At 39.5% G+C, this 13013-nt stretch overlaps 1 protein-coding gene across 6 annotated transcripts in view; it reads right to left on the bottom strand.

Annotated features, from left to right (window-relative positions):
- Positions 1 to 13013, bottom strand: part of LOC306890810 (tight junction protein 1-like) — a 48330-nt gene that overhangs the window by 23928 nt on the left and 11389 nt on the right. The window contains exon 1 of one of the 6 annotated variants that reach the window (XM_079450783.1): positions 8387 to 8474. The exons of the other annotated variants lie outside the window; for them this stretch is intronic. The gene's annotated coding sequence lies outside the window, so the exon portion shown is untranslated. Of the gene's footprint in view, positions 1 to 8386; positions 8475 to 13013 lie in introns of those variants that run through there. 6 annotated transcript variants of the gene reach the window in all.

The following is a 13013-nucleotide window of genomic DNA, read 5'->3' as shown; positions in this document are numbered from 1 at the left end:
CGTGATCCACTCAATCATGTAAGACCTCAAGTGAGGAAACTCATGGAGAATGAGGAAAGTCATCTGTGTCAGGACCAGAGGTTACACCTTGCAGGGCATCCTTGCCTTCTGCATACTAACCTGCTTCTATGTATAACCTTTTACAAGATTCTTTGTTTCACAAAAGGGAAAAGCTGTCATTCTCATCTGCACGACACAATCACCAAGCATCCTTCAAGGGCATGTATAACCCCTGAAGACATGCTAAGACTTTGACCTAAATTCAGAAAACGTTAACTGTTTGCTGTACATTACACTAAGGTAAAAAACATTGTGGGTTTTGCACAAAAATCTTCAGTATATTTTTACATGTTTTACATTTTCATAGAATCGGTTTCAAATCAATTCAATAAAAAGGACAGTTTAAACTTAAATCAATTATTAACGTTTATGAACAGTTTCCATTTTAATCTGACACTATTAAAGCGTTTGATTTGTAGTCCCTACACAAGAAATATCTAATGAAACATTGCTAACAAAATATAATGAAAGAATATTACGGACTACAGTTATAGCAAAATGGCTGTTCTGTGCGTAGATGCATAATTTGCCCTATTTGTTCTGGAGATGTGCAGTTCCAGTGTTACGGATGTGACATTTTCAGTCAAAACTTGCAATATTAATTCTCAGAGAATGTATTTATAATCAATATATCGAATCATCGGTTTTAACCACTGATGATATAGTCCAGACGACAGAAAAATAACAGTTTTTTTAAGAGACAACATTCATAAACAGGATTTATGTAAATTCATATGTGAAAAACCGGAGGCCATAATACTCAACAAATGGAGAAGGGATGACTCTTCATAGAACATCAAATAGTTATTTTATTTTAATGTAAGTGTTACATTTAAGCATGTGACAATTCACTAATCTAACTATGAAAATCCATGCTTTAAAAGCACAAAAAATGGTTTAAAAACGTAAACCTTCACATGGGTATTTAAACCACAAAATACTGACATCCGTACGTGAGCACCTGATTTTATTCATCTTAATATTTCCATGGAACCGCCCGGATACATTTTTAAAATGGTGACGATTGTGAATTAAACTGATTAATAAAAAGAAGTACAATGAATATAATAGCAATATTCTATGTTCTTTCATATTTTCTTTTGTCAATTAAAAAATATATTTGCAGCAAAATCATCTTTCCAAAATATCACACACCGGTTGACGATGCTAAACAGGAAGCACATGTCTGCTTACAAACAGACATGTCATAACGAAGAGCTCTTACAGATAGGGCTTCCTTTACAAATGGAAAGCGTGATGACGGGTTGATTGGCCTTCTACTTGAATCATGACCGATCACCTCATGACCTCACAGCAAGAGAGACCAGATGAATGACACGTCGTGCCATACCTTCACGGCTCTGGAGATCAAGTCTCAGCCCGTCTGTTGACCTCGCAGATGATAACTCAGCGCGTCCCATTTCCTCCACTTCACAGCTGCCGGCTCCCTTTACACCGAGCCTGTCTTAAACTGCACACTACATCTTGTTAGCACGCGGCTAGTTAAATGCGCTATAGGTCTGCTCCGATCTGACAGATATAGAGTTATGATTATCGCTCTCTTGCCAAGGCCAAGAAATGTCGTAACTCTGCTCCGATCCCTTTAATCTCAAACACAATTTATAAAGGACAGTGAATTCTGAAGATCCAGCAGTTTTGGTTCAGCTCCCTGGCTAATTTGACCAAATGAAGTCTTTGGACGATAGGGACTCATTAGTCCGACCTCTGATGTCGTTTTGTGGTGTCCAAGGAGGCTTTTATACCTCGTCCATTTCACATTTTATTGGGAGATGGTAAAAGGGATGGCGGTCCCTCTTGAAAATGAGCCGTGTTCGTCATCCATTACGCTCGAGGAAATCCTCCCATAACGTCAGGACAAGGACCAAATGAGCTCATTCTGAAACTGATTATTATAATGTAATGAAAGCTGACTGATGGATTGTGAACTAAAGGACGCAGAGAATGAAAGAGGAAAAGGGTTAGGAGAAAAAGAGGGCAGTGCATTGTGGGAAATGTGCTGATCTAGGGGACAATTACTGCAAGCTCAACCCTTCACCTGCGGCTTGCATGGCAATGAGGAGCTGTTGGTATCGATTGGACGCTATTAACATATCCTGAATCTTTAGGGGCTTGTTAAAGCACCAGGGATTCTCAGCGGTCTGCCACATTCGTGCTGGACTTTCCGTCGCATAGCAGATCTAGAAGCATAAGTGATCAAGCATTGGCAACAAAAAAAGTACATCCTCATGTCATTTCAAGCTTGTATGAATAAATGATGACAGAATTGAGACTTTTGGGTGACCCATCCTGTTAAGACAGTACAAGCTTTTGAACAGACTGAACTATCATCCGTCAGAACCTCAGTATCATTTACGTTTAATCCAATATGCAGTTAACCCCATTGGTCAGCTTAGTTTGCACAAACATAAGTCAACAGTAAGGCAAACTGTAGTTAACGTCAGAGGTGGAGACTTTTGTTGTGTAAGCCTGCAGTGCAGCAAATCATGGTAGCCGAAGGACAGATGAGAACAACATTAATGCAAAAACAGTATCCAGGCTAATCCCTTACTGTGTGTTCACACCGAGCACGAATGAGGCGTCAAGCGCGAGTGATTTACATGTTAAGTCAATGTAAAGACGCAATAGACGCGCTTGCGGCGCGAATAGCGCGAATGAGGCGGCGCGAATGACGCGAATGGCGCGAATGACGCGAATGACGCGAATTGCGCGAATGACGCGAATGAAGCGAATGACGCGAATTGCGCGAGTTGAAAAATCTGAACTTTGGCGGAAATTCGCGCCGCGTTAACCAATCAGGAGCCTGCTTGAGTAGTGACGTAGACGACGTAGCGAGCAGAGGCAGAAATAAAAAATGGAGGACACGCTCATCTCAGTGTGTGGACACCCGGAGCTATATGATACGTGTTCATAAAAATAGGAATAAAAAGGATCTTGCTTGGAAGAAAGTGAGTGAGGAGGTCGGAGAATCCGGTAAATTGTAAAAACATTTTCGTGAAGCGAATTTCACTCGCGAATGACGCGAATAGCGCGAATGAAGCGAGTAAACACAAAATGTTCAAGCGTCAAACTACTCGCGAATAGCGCGTTTTTGACACCTCATTCGCGCTCTATGTGAACACACAGTTAGTATGATACAAGGATTCCCATTCATAGACAATTCATTCAGAATATTGCAAGCTCTCTCAGATGTAGTCAGCCACTCAGTTTCTGTCAGGAGCTAACAAACTCCTTAAATCAGGTGGAAGGAAGTGGATTAGAAATGGCATCTGCTGAATGAATGTTAGATAGACTCACATACATATTCTGTGTATCCAAATCTGAAATCCTAGTGTTTGCGATTAATGCCATTTCGTTGAATGTGCACATGTTACATTTTGTTGGATTTGTTGTTTGGTGCATTAGAAAGCAGGTCTTCAAAACAACAGTCTTATGCCTGCGGTATGCTTCATTGTTTTATGCGCTCGCGAGCATCGCATTGCCAAGCCAGATATTGCAATACCTCTCCTGGCCTACAGGGGTCCGTAAGGACTATTTATGCAGGTTCAAGGGTGGCAAATGAAACAGCAGAACAACAACAATGGAGGAGAGGTACTATAAAGTTATACTCTCTGTCTATAGTACTATGTGGGACTAAAATGGGAATAAGGCGAAGAACTGAATAAACCTTAAAAGTGTTGGCAAATCCACAACGAAGTCCTTGAAAGCCGAATTCACGGTTTAATTGTCTTCTCTGAAATGCATTTTACTATCGCACACATAGTTTTAGCTTCATCCTGTTAACCACAATCTTATTCAACCCTACCCCATTTCCTATTTCCCTCTGGCTTTTGGATGCAGCTATATCGCATTTAACCACACTTCTCTGACAAACTGCATAAAAAACAAAACGTATTCGCAGCCAACCGCCAAATCGCGTGTGGTTTCTTTTCGATTAATCGTGCAGCCCTACTACACAAGAATTACAAAGCATCAAGAGGGGCACAAACAGTTTACAGTCTTAAGCCAGGCAGGTTTAATAATAAATAAGTACTACACGAAAACATATGTTTACATACATCTCAAGTAAGCCCTCCGAGGTAAAATACAGAAAACAAGGATGTTTAAATATTCATAAATGCCAGCGAGCCAAACACAGGATGCCTGAAGCCAGGCTGGAGAAAGTTTCCTCTTTGGAGAGCGTAGGGAGAGCTGGGAGGATTTATGTACATCTTAAGGCTGATCGCCACTGTAAAAGCGCTGATGCTTCATACCCTGCGCCATTTCGTCACAATTTATGGGAGGTTTTCATCGGCCAGCCGAAAAGCTAACAAAGGGGCTGCACGATTCCTTCTGACACTAAATCGTAGTTCACAGTTTCTTTTGAAGTTTCACCTAAGTGTACATGCACGGACGGTGAACTTTAAAGACCTCGCTGTCGTCTATTTATGTGGCAGAATGACAACATGAATGGGTACTCCTGTACCTCACTTTACACACCTGCACCTAACCATTTTTCTTTCGTTTATGCTCCTTTAGTTCAGAGAAAGAAAAGAAACCCAAAAACAACACAGTCTGTATGCTTAAGCACTAATGCATGACGACTAATGCATGCCTTGGCTGGCAACGGCAGGCCGGTTTATCCAAACAAAGGGAAAACCTTGTTTTCTGATGATGTAGCATTTTGAGGTTGTGTTTGTACATATAAAGATTTGTAGTGTAGTAGCTGCTCGCACTAATTGGTCAGAAAAGATGGAGGGAAACAGAAAGAGACGGAGAGAAAATGTTCTCTTTCATTTTCTAATTGACTGGTTTTTCTTGCACCAAATTAACTCAATCTTCATCCTGTGATTCAGGCACAAGAAGTAAAGAGCAGCCTACAATGTAACAGAGACTCGGTGATGTTGCCTTGTGTGTTGACTAAATGTGCAAGTCAAAAAACCCCAAAAAGTCTCCAAGATATTCCCTAGAAACATCTTTGCTCCCTTCAATGCAAGTCTTTTTGCATGCATTCTGCCATCCAACAAACAGAAAACTACATGTATATTCTTTTTAAACCTCTCCACTAAACCAAACAATTTGTAGATTTTCAGGATTATTATTAATAGATTATGATCAAAATGATCGACCAATTAATCGATTCACCGTTAATGTCACAATACTCAAATAGGGAGCTCAAAACATCAAATCCACATAATAGAAACATTTGCAACATAAGATACATTATCATTTCAAAGTAAGGGCCACTTGACTGAACTTTTTTATGATGATGAAAACCTTTTGATCTAAAAGCATATGTCTGATCGGTTATAATTTGCTTAGAAACATATCTGACTTAAGCATGAAATGATTTGGTCTGCTGTATTTTCACCATCTGTTCGTAGGTATACTGAAAGCATTTGTTGATTTTTCAACGATCATAATCTTAATCGATTCAAATGTATGATTGATTGATTGTTTGACGAATAATTGTTAACATACCCATGTACAACTGTTTTATTTTAATGGGACGCAACTTAACAGAACATTCAAGGATTTGTTCAAATCCAATAACCAATACCAAGGTTGCAGGTTGAATCGGGTGAAGCGTCATGTTCTCTGCCTTGTTCTGTTTTTGTCTATTAGTGTCTGACGTTAAAGTCTTTCATGCCCGTCTGATGTATACAGGTTTGGAACAACCTGAGGGTGAGTAAATGGCAGGATTTTAAGGTGAACTATATCCTATTAAAAAATGTATGTGTGTCCGAGTACTTGTGTACATCCCTTACCTGTAACTCTGAAGTTTTATAAAAACAATAGGAATGAAATCACTAAATGAAACGTATGCTTAAAATAGTTTCGTGTGTAGCTAAGTGAAAATATTTTCCTGCATTGTGTGGCAAAAATCCAAGTTCAGCTTGGCTGATAAAACAGAATCTTTGGAAGGTCTGTGGTCATGTGGTGCAGTGGTTAAAGAACTGATCCATAATACTCTATACTATGGTAAATATAAGCCTCCATGGTATCCCCACTTTCTTTTAATGTTAAACATTTCTTCCCCGACATATCAACTGAACATTTATCCACGTTTCGATCGATCAAGGCTATATGTTGTAGGATGAACCCTGGCATGACTGGCTGCCAATACGCTCTATAGTGTCAGAGGTCCTGAGGTTTGGGCAGCTATGAAACCAGTCACAGATGGATCAGACAGCTGAGCGCAGCCGTTACGAGTGATCTGGGCCAAACCATTCCGACATGAAGCTACCCAATCATTTCAATTTTATGACACAAAACCTGTTTTAAGAGGGCAATAATTCTAAGAGAGCTGGAAAAAAGATGCACAGATGGCGTACGTATCGGTCACATTCATGATGTGCAACTGGACGGGGGCAAACTGACAAGAGGGATGTTAAAACCGGGTCTAGTCTACCAGTTAGGATTGAAAGCTGCAAACAGTCCCAGGGAACCGAGGCCTGAAATAACCCATTAAAACTGATCAAAATAGCTGCATCATTCGAGTAAAAATGTGACACAGTTGTGCGAGTGATTCTCTGCATAGTGCCGAGGTGTTTCACACGTGACTGGGGCATTGCAAATAGTTAAACTGTTAACAGTCATTACTGCGCTAGTGTGAACTGGGAGACAGGCAGACAGCGGCATACAGCGTCTTTTGCAAATCTGGATACAGCACATTATCCTCAGCACACAAAGGCAGAAGGGAGAGAGAGAGAGAGAGAGAGAGAGAGAGAGAGAAACAAATCGAGCGAGAGCGAGATGCTAAAAATAGCTCCCCCGTTGTCGCCGTTGGGTTCAGACACCGAGAATTCTCACAATGCAGATATCAGAGGATGATGTTTAGTTGAAATGTTAGTGCCGTCGTGCCATTATGGGACATACAGCTGGAGAACAGTTTGTTGGAAGGTCTCCGAGAATACGAAGATGGTGTACCTATCTGGCTTTCCGTACCATAAACTAAATTGGATATCATGTTGGACTCTGAAGAAAGAGAAGCTTACATGCTAGGTTCATACAAAACGAGAACAATCCACACTCTTTATAACATTATAACGCAGGAAAAGTTTGTTTATTTCTAAATATTTTCAACCTTCGTGGAAGACTACATTGACAATTCGCATCATCTGCATCGCCTGCCGCGAGTCCGCCTCTATACGCGTCTTTGTATTGACTTCGCGTTTGGTGTGAACCCAGTGTTATTCACATTTTTTGAAATTACCTACATTTTCGTTCTGTTCAGCAGTTCTACCAATGCTTTTAAGAAAGCAGTTTAGTATGACAAGCAAAGTGTGCTTTGCATAAAAAGAGTTCACCCTCATGTCATTCAGTACATATGACTGTCTTTCTTCTACAGAACACAAAAGGAGATATTTCGAAGAACATTGGTAACCAAAATAAACAAAACACCATTGACTTCTATTGTACGGAACCACAGAGACATTTTTTTTTATATTTTCTTCCGTGTTCACAGAAGTAAGAGTCATATACAGGTTTTGACCGACATGAAAGTGAATAAATGACAACAAAATGTTTATTTTTTGGTAGCTTATTTGAATGTGGCATATATCCGAGTGAATACAGAGGAAGTGAAAGTCAGAAATAATTTATGGCAGGACATGATTGTATTTACTAGCCTACATTTTATTGAAGATAATGTGCCTTGATAAATTGTGCAAAATAATAAATTAGCATGTATTAAGAGAGTCAACAAGGTCATGTTTGATATCATGTTGCCTTTATGAGGCTAACCGTCTGACAGCTTTGTGTTAGCAAAGCCAGACACGGCCACAAACTGCAGAAAACACTGGACAGTATAAACAAATGCTCAGAGAAAACACTGCGTATGTTGAATGAAAGCCAAAAGAAGAGATCCGAATCTCTCCTATAAACGCACACACCACATCTGGATGTGACATCACACTGCAACACGTAGTAGATGATGACTGATGACTTCAAAAATGGAGAGAGATGTGTCTGAAAGTGCTGACGATGAATTTAAGCATGTGAATTCTGGCAGAAAGTCATTGCATGGAGGCAGTTGGGGGGAGAACGTAGCGGCGTCCTCCACATACGCACCACTGTGACATCATCAATTATGCAGATTTACACACCTAAAGCAACCCTGATCGCTTGAAAGCTACGTCAATTTTGCGCAACTGTTGCAACACTTGCTGTAGTGAGTTAAAGTACTTAGCATCTAACATACCGTCACGTCAATGGCGTTTCAAGTTTTCTCATTCTGCATTCCCTAACGCAGGACCAACTCAAATGAAACTAAACAGACGCACACAAAACAACTACAACAAGTTCACGAAGAGACTACGGTACTTACATCTGCTCCTTAGATCAACTCAGAAGAATCGCCGGCATATTTGCAACTCTTCGGTTGTGCACATGATCCAAACATAGGGTCCGGTAGACCTGCGTACATACTGGCTACGCTCCAATTCTCACATTGAACCTGCCTGGTCACGGAGAGATCCCCAACTCATTCGGCACGAGGCGGGGGAGGGCAGGAGATAGTGCGGAGAAAGGGGGAAGGGAAAGAGAGGGGTACAACAAAAAGTCTAAACCGTGACCGGCAGAGTACACCGTCCAATCACTTTTCCAGAGATCAGTTGCATCCAAAGCATCAACAATCCAGTGACAAGCACCCAACGCATGTAAAGGTATTCCACACTCAGTCCTGAAACACCGGTAAAGTTGTATTTTTCCATCAGAACATCTTCTCGGAGATCTCATCCAACAAACAGCATTCAAGTAAATCCCGTTAGCTTGCCAATGTTTTGCGAGCCAGTAAGCGTGCGTGTGGTGAGCTGCAGTCGTGCTTTATTGTAGAACAGCTCTGCTCAGTAGGAGCACAGATCCATCTGCAGTATAAAGTGCTGTATCGGTCTTAACCCTTTCAGTGCCCAAGGGGGGAAAACAAGACTCCGAAATGCCTCTAGCACTCCACTAGCTGAGATGCATGTTAACTCGGACCCTGAGGATGCCATAACACAAAACTAATAACAAATTAGTTTCCAACTTGATCTTGAATGGCTTCTTTTGGAAATTCTTTATTAAAAAAACTAGCTATGTCATGTCTAAAAAGCCTTTTACGTAAAGCTGCAAATCGTTTCTCTTCGAATAAACAAAAGTGACTTTTTGAGCAAGTATGTAAAAGTCAGCATTATAAAACGTTTTCCTTACCCTAACCCCGGGGTCGGCAACCCGTGGCTCTCGAGCCGAATGTGGCTCTTCTGTCCCCCTGCTGTGGCTCCCTGCAGTCTTTTTACGGCCGACTTTATGCCTGGTTTTAAGATGTCTTTTTTTACGGAAAAAAGGTAGATTTGATTTCCATCTACGTTAGGATAAGTAAACAGGGTCGGCAATTCTCTGACAAACAGATATGGCAATACAGAAGTGAAAGTTACAGACTGCAGCTTTGATAAGAACTTCTTGTTTATGGGACTGTTTTATAAAACAAAATCCTTTATCAGATTACTATTTCTATGTGCTTATCCATGGCTTCCTCCAAATCCGATGTGTTGACATGATAGCTGTCAGAAGTATGTGCCACAACTTTGGCGCACTGTCACAATGGAATGCTCTGGCCCGGAGTTCGGACGGATTCCACACACGTGTTCCTTCCATTGCTCATGAAAATCTAAAAGTACAGGCATAACATCGTGACGCTGAAAAGACATACTCAGTCTCTTACTGTCCTTCAAAATTGATGGGTTTATTGCATTTTAAATACAATCCACAGGTGGCTGATAGAGGCATCAAGTGAATGAAGAGGTCTTTCTGCTGAAGCAGTGCTATTTGAAGCCCAACCATTTAAGTTTGTGTTCCTAGCATTTGGCTTTTGTCAGCATTTAATTACTAGACTAAACATGAGGGTGTCCTAAAACAGGGGTTCTCAAAGTGGGGTCCGCTTTTCTCTTACTACACACTCTCGAAACACGGCAAAACATGTTACATTATTGACTACTAAGAAGTAACAAATCATATACCTGTTTTTTGTATTTAAATCTTCAGTGTCTTGTTGTATGCTTTAAAAAGTCATTTTCTTGTCACATGGCGCACCTGCTCTCTCTGTTCCCTCACAAACAAGCGCGTATATCCAGGGAGAAGAGCGAATCCGCGTAGGTGAATATACCCCCTTTCATAGTGACTCTAGCCATATTAGCTTAGGTCTAGGATCAAGATTTTTATACAGTGGTAGTATAATATGACATTTCATAAAAGAGCATAATCCATACTACTTCATTTTAATTAGTTTGACTTGATTGTATGTGCAGTATATTTTCAGATGTGCCTATTTGTTAAAGAATATTGTTAAGACGTTTAGTAGCTATGCCATTTGTGTGAGAGGCCTGTTTCCGCCACTGTATACAAAAATGTAAAGGTTATTGCAACGTTTTGTCTCTTGGTTCTGACTTGTTTCACTGAAATTCACACTTCATAAGGATAAGAAAATGTATGTCACGTAATTCTTAAAAAAAAAAAACTGACTTGATAGGATTAAAAATAGACGGAAAACTATAGTCAATTATCACCTCTAAAACCCACCAAGATAAAAGGATAATAATATCTAATAAAACATGTTTATTATAATGACAACATTTTATCCATGTGTTTATTTTAACAGTAAGCCTCTGTTTTACAGCACTGTTTGCTAAAATTAAATAAATACCAAGAATTACTAGCCCATTATATTTCCTTTTGAATTCATGTTCACATATTTCATTATCATAATACATTTCGTTGCACTGTACTTGTATGTGTGTAATGACAATAAATTGAATCCAATCCAATCAATGTTTATTTTTTCAATTTGTATTAAAATCATAAATCCAGCAATACTAAAACGAAACACTGATATGATTGTGACATAGCACAACAATCTGTCAATCACTTAATTTACTGTCATCATTCACTCAAACTCATACAGGTTTGGAACAACTTGAGGGTATTTAAAAGATATTTTGAAGAATGTGGGTAACTTTTTTTTTTTTTTACATACCTGAAAGTCAACAGGGACCAGAAACATTTTGATTTTGCATATTGTTTAAAATATCTTGTTTTGTGTACATCAGAAGAAAGAAACTCATAGAAGTTTGGAACAAATTGAGGGAGAATAAATAATGACGGTAATTGATGGAAGTAATTTAATTTGGGGTGAGTGATCTCTTTATTGTAATTAATAATCTTGTAATTCTAATCTTCATAATTTTAATGTTTGTGTTTAAAAGAGTTATATGCCAGTCTTGCTACTGTTGATCTATGAAAGCTTTTAAGATAAATTACTTAAGATGGAAATGACGACCTACTATTTGCAAGTATAAGTGGTATCAATGTGATTTAAATTGAGATGTCTTTCCGTTCAATAGGTCTGAAGTGGTGAATTTGGGTGAATATTACAATGCAATGAAGCCCAATGGCATTTAAGAGTACAAACGGTAGTAAGCATATACGGTTTAAATACGGCCCCAAAAAGTTTGAGAACCCCTGTCATAAAGGACACATCTGTGTTCACACTGGTGTCAAATTTAAAATGTAATTTGTATATCTATTTTGATTTGACTCTGAATTCAGATAATGGTTCTAGTGTAATCAACAACATCAGAATTCAAGTGACTTCTCCTGATTTACTACAGCAGTAGTACCATACGGTGAGTTAGTTTAGGGATGAGGGTTCAGTTGTGGCCTGGAGGTTAGAGCGTTGGGCTTGTGATCAGAAGGTTGCTGGTTCAAATCTCAGTGCCAGCAGGTCATGACTGAAGGGCCCTTGAGCAAGGCACCTTACCCCTGGCTGCTCTGCAGTAATGTGTCACTGTAAAACTACTTGTAAGTCGCTTTGGATAAAAGCGTCTGCCAAATGAATAAATGTAAATGTAAATGTAAATGGATGAAATAAAGATGATCATCCTTATTCACAGAACATAGACATCCCATTGGTGCACCCCGTTTTGCAAGCAGTCTGGCAGTGTTCTGACACCTAAGTCAATACTAAAGAAACCAACGTAGATATGCTGAAAAAATGACTACACTAACAGAACACACTGTACTGCGAAGATGGATTTTAAATAACAGTGCAGATAGTTGCCCATAAAAATCAGACTTGCAAATCAGAAGCGCCTGCAGTGTGAATCGTTTTTTTCTGGTTGCAACAAATTACTGCATTGGAGCAATTACGGACGGCTGTTTTCACACTGATTCGAGAGCAGTTTTGCCTACTATATAGTGGTCTATGTCGCCGTCAATTCAATGTGGACATGACCCAACTCTACCATGACTACTGATCGTGGGTTTTAGTAGGACTAGTACTGTCCAAGGTCAAATGTCACTCTTTAAGCAACATAATACCATCTCTGTTGAATCCCAACGACCATACTGTTAGGCTAAGGAATGAACATTTCAAAAGAAGCTACATGGTAAATAAGGTATGAAATTTAGGTCCGTTCAAGTATTCAATAGAGCAGGTTGAGGAGCAATATCTGAATGTCTCTAATAGGACAGCGAAAAGATACACAGACTATTCACAATGAGCTATCGAAGAGTATTGCTTCACAAAAATGGGGATGTAACGATTCACTGTGAAAATCGATTATAATATGTGACGATTCAAGTCACAATTTGTGTTTTGAAGAGCAGGGGCAAGTTGCAAGAAAAGCGCAGACAAATGCTGCATTCCAATAATAGTATTTAAAAATAGAATTAGTACGTCCCAAATCGTAGTATATTGAAAATAGTATTCCAAAGATTCCCGGATTGTCTACTACTTCCGGTAGAAATTCGAAGAGCAGAATGATGGACACTCAAACGGCTGATATTACCCATAACAGCTTAGTGACGCTCCACTGCATTAATAAAATAGCAGATTCTTCACGGAATTCACAAATGTAAGTTTACAGTAAACTTTACATAAGAAAAAATGAATGAATAAATACTTAAATGCAAAGAAGAGCTGT

The sequence above is a fragment of the Barbatula barbatula genome (assembly GCF_947034865.1).
Source record: "Barbatula barbatula genome assembly, chromosome: 25".
Taxonomy (NCBI): Eukaryota; Metazoa; Chordata; class Actinopteri; order Cypriniformes; family Nemacheilidae; genus Barbatula; species Barbatula barbatula.
This window is presented reverse-complemented; position numbering and strand designations above follow the sequence as displayed.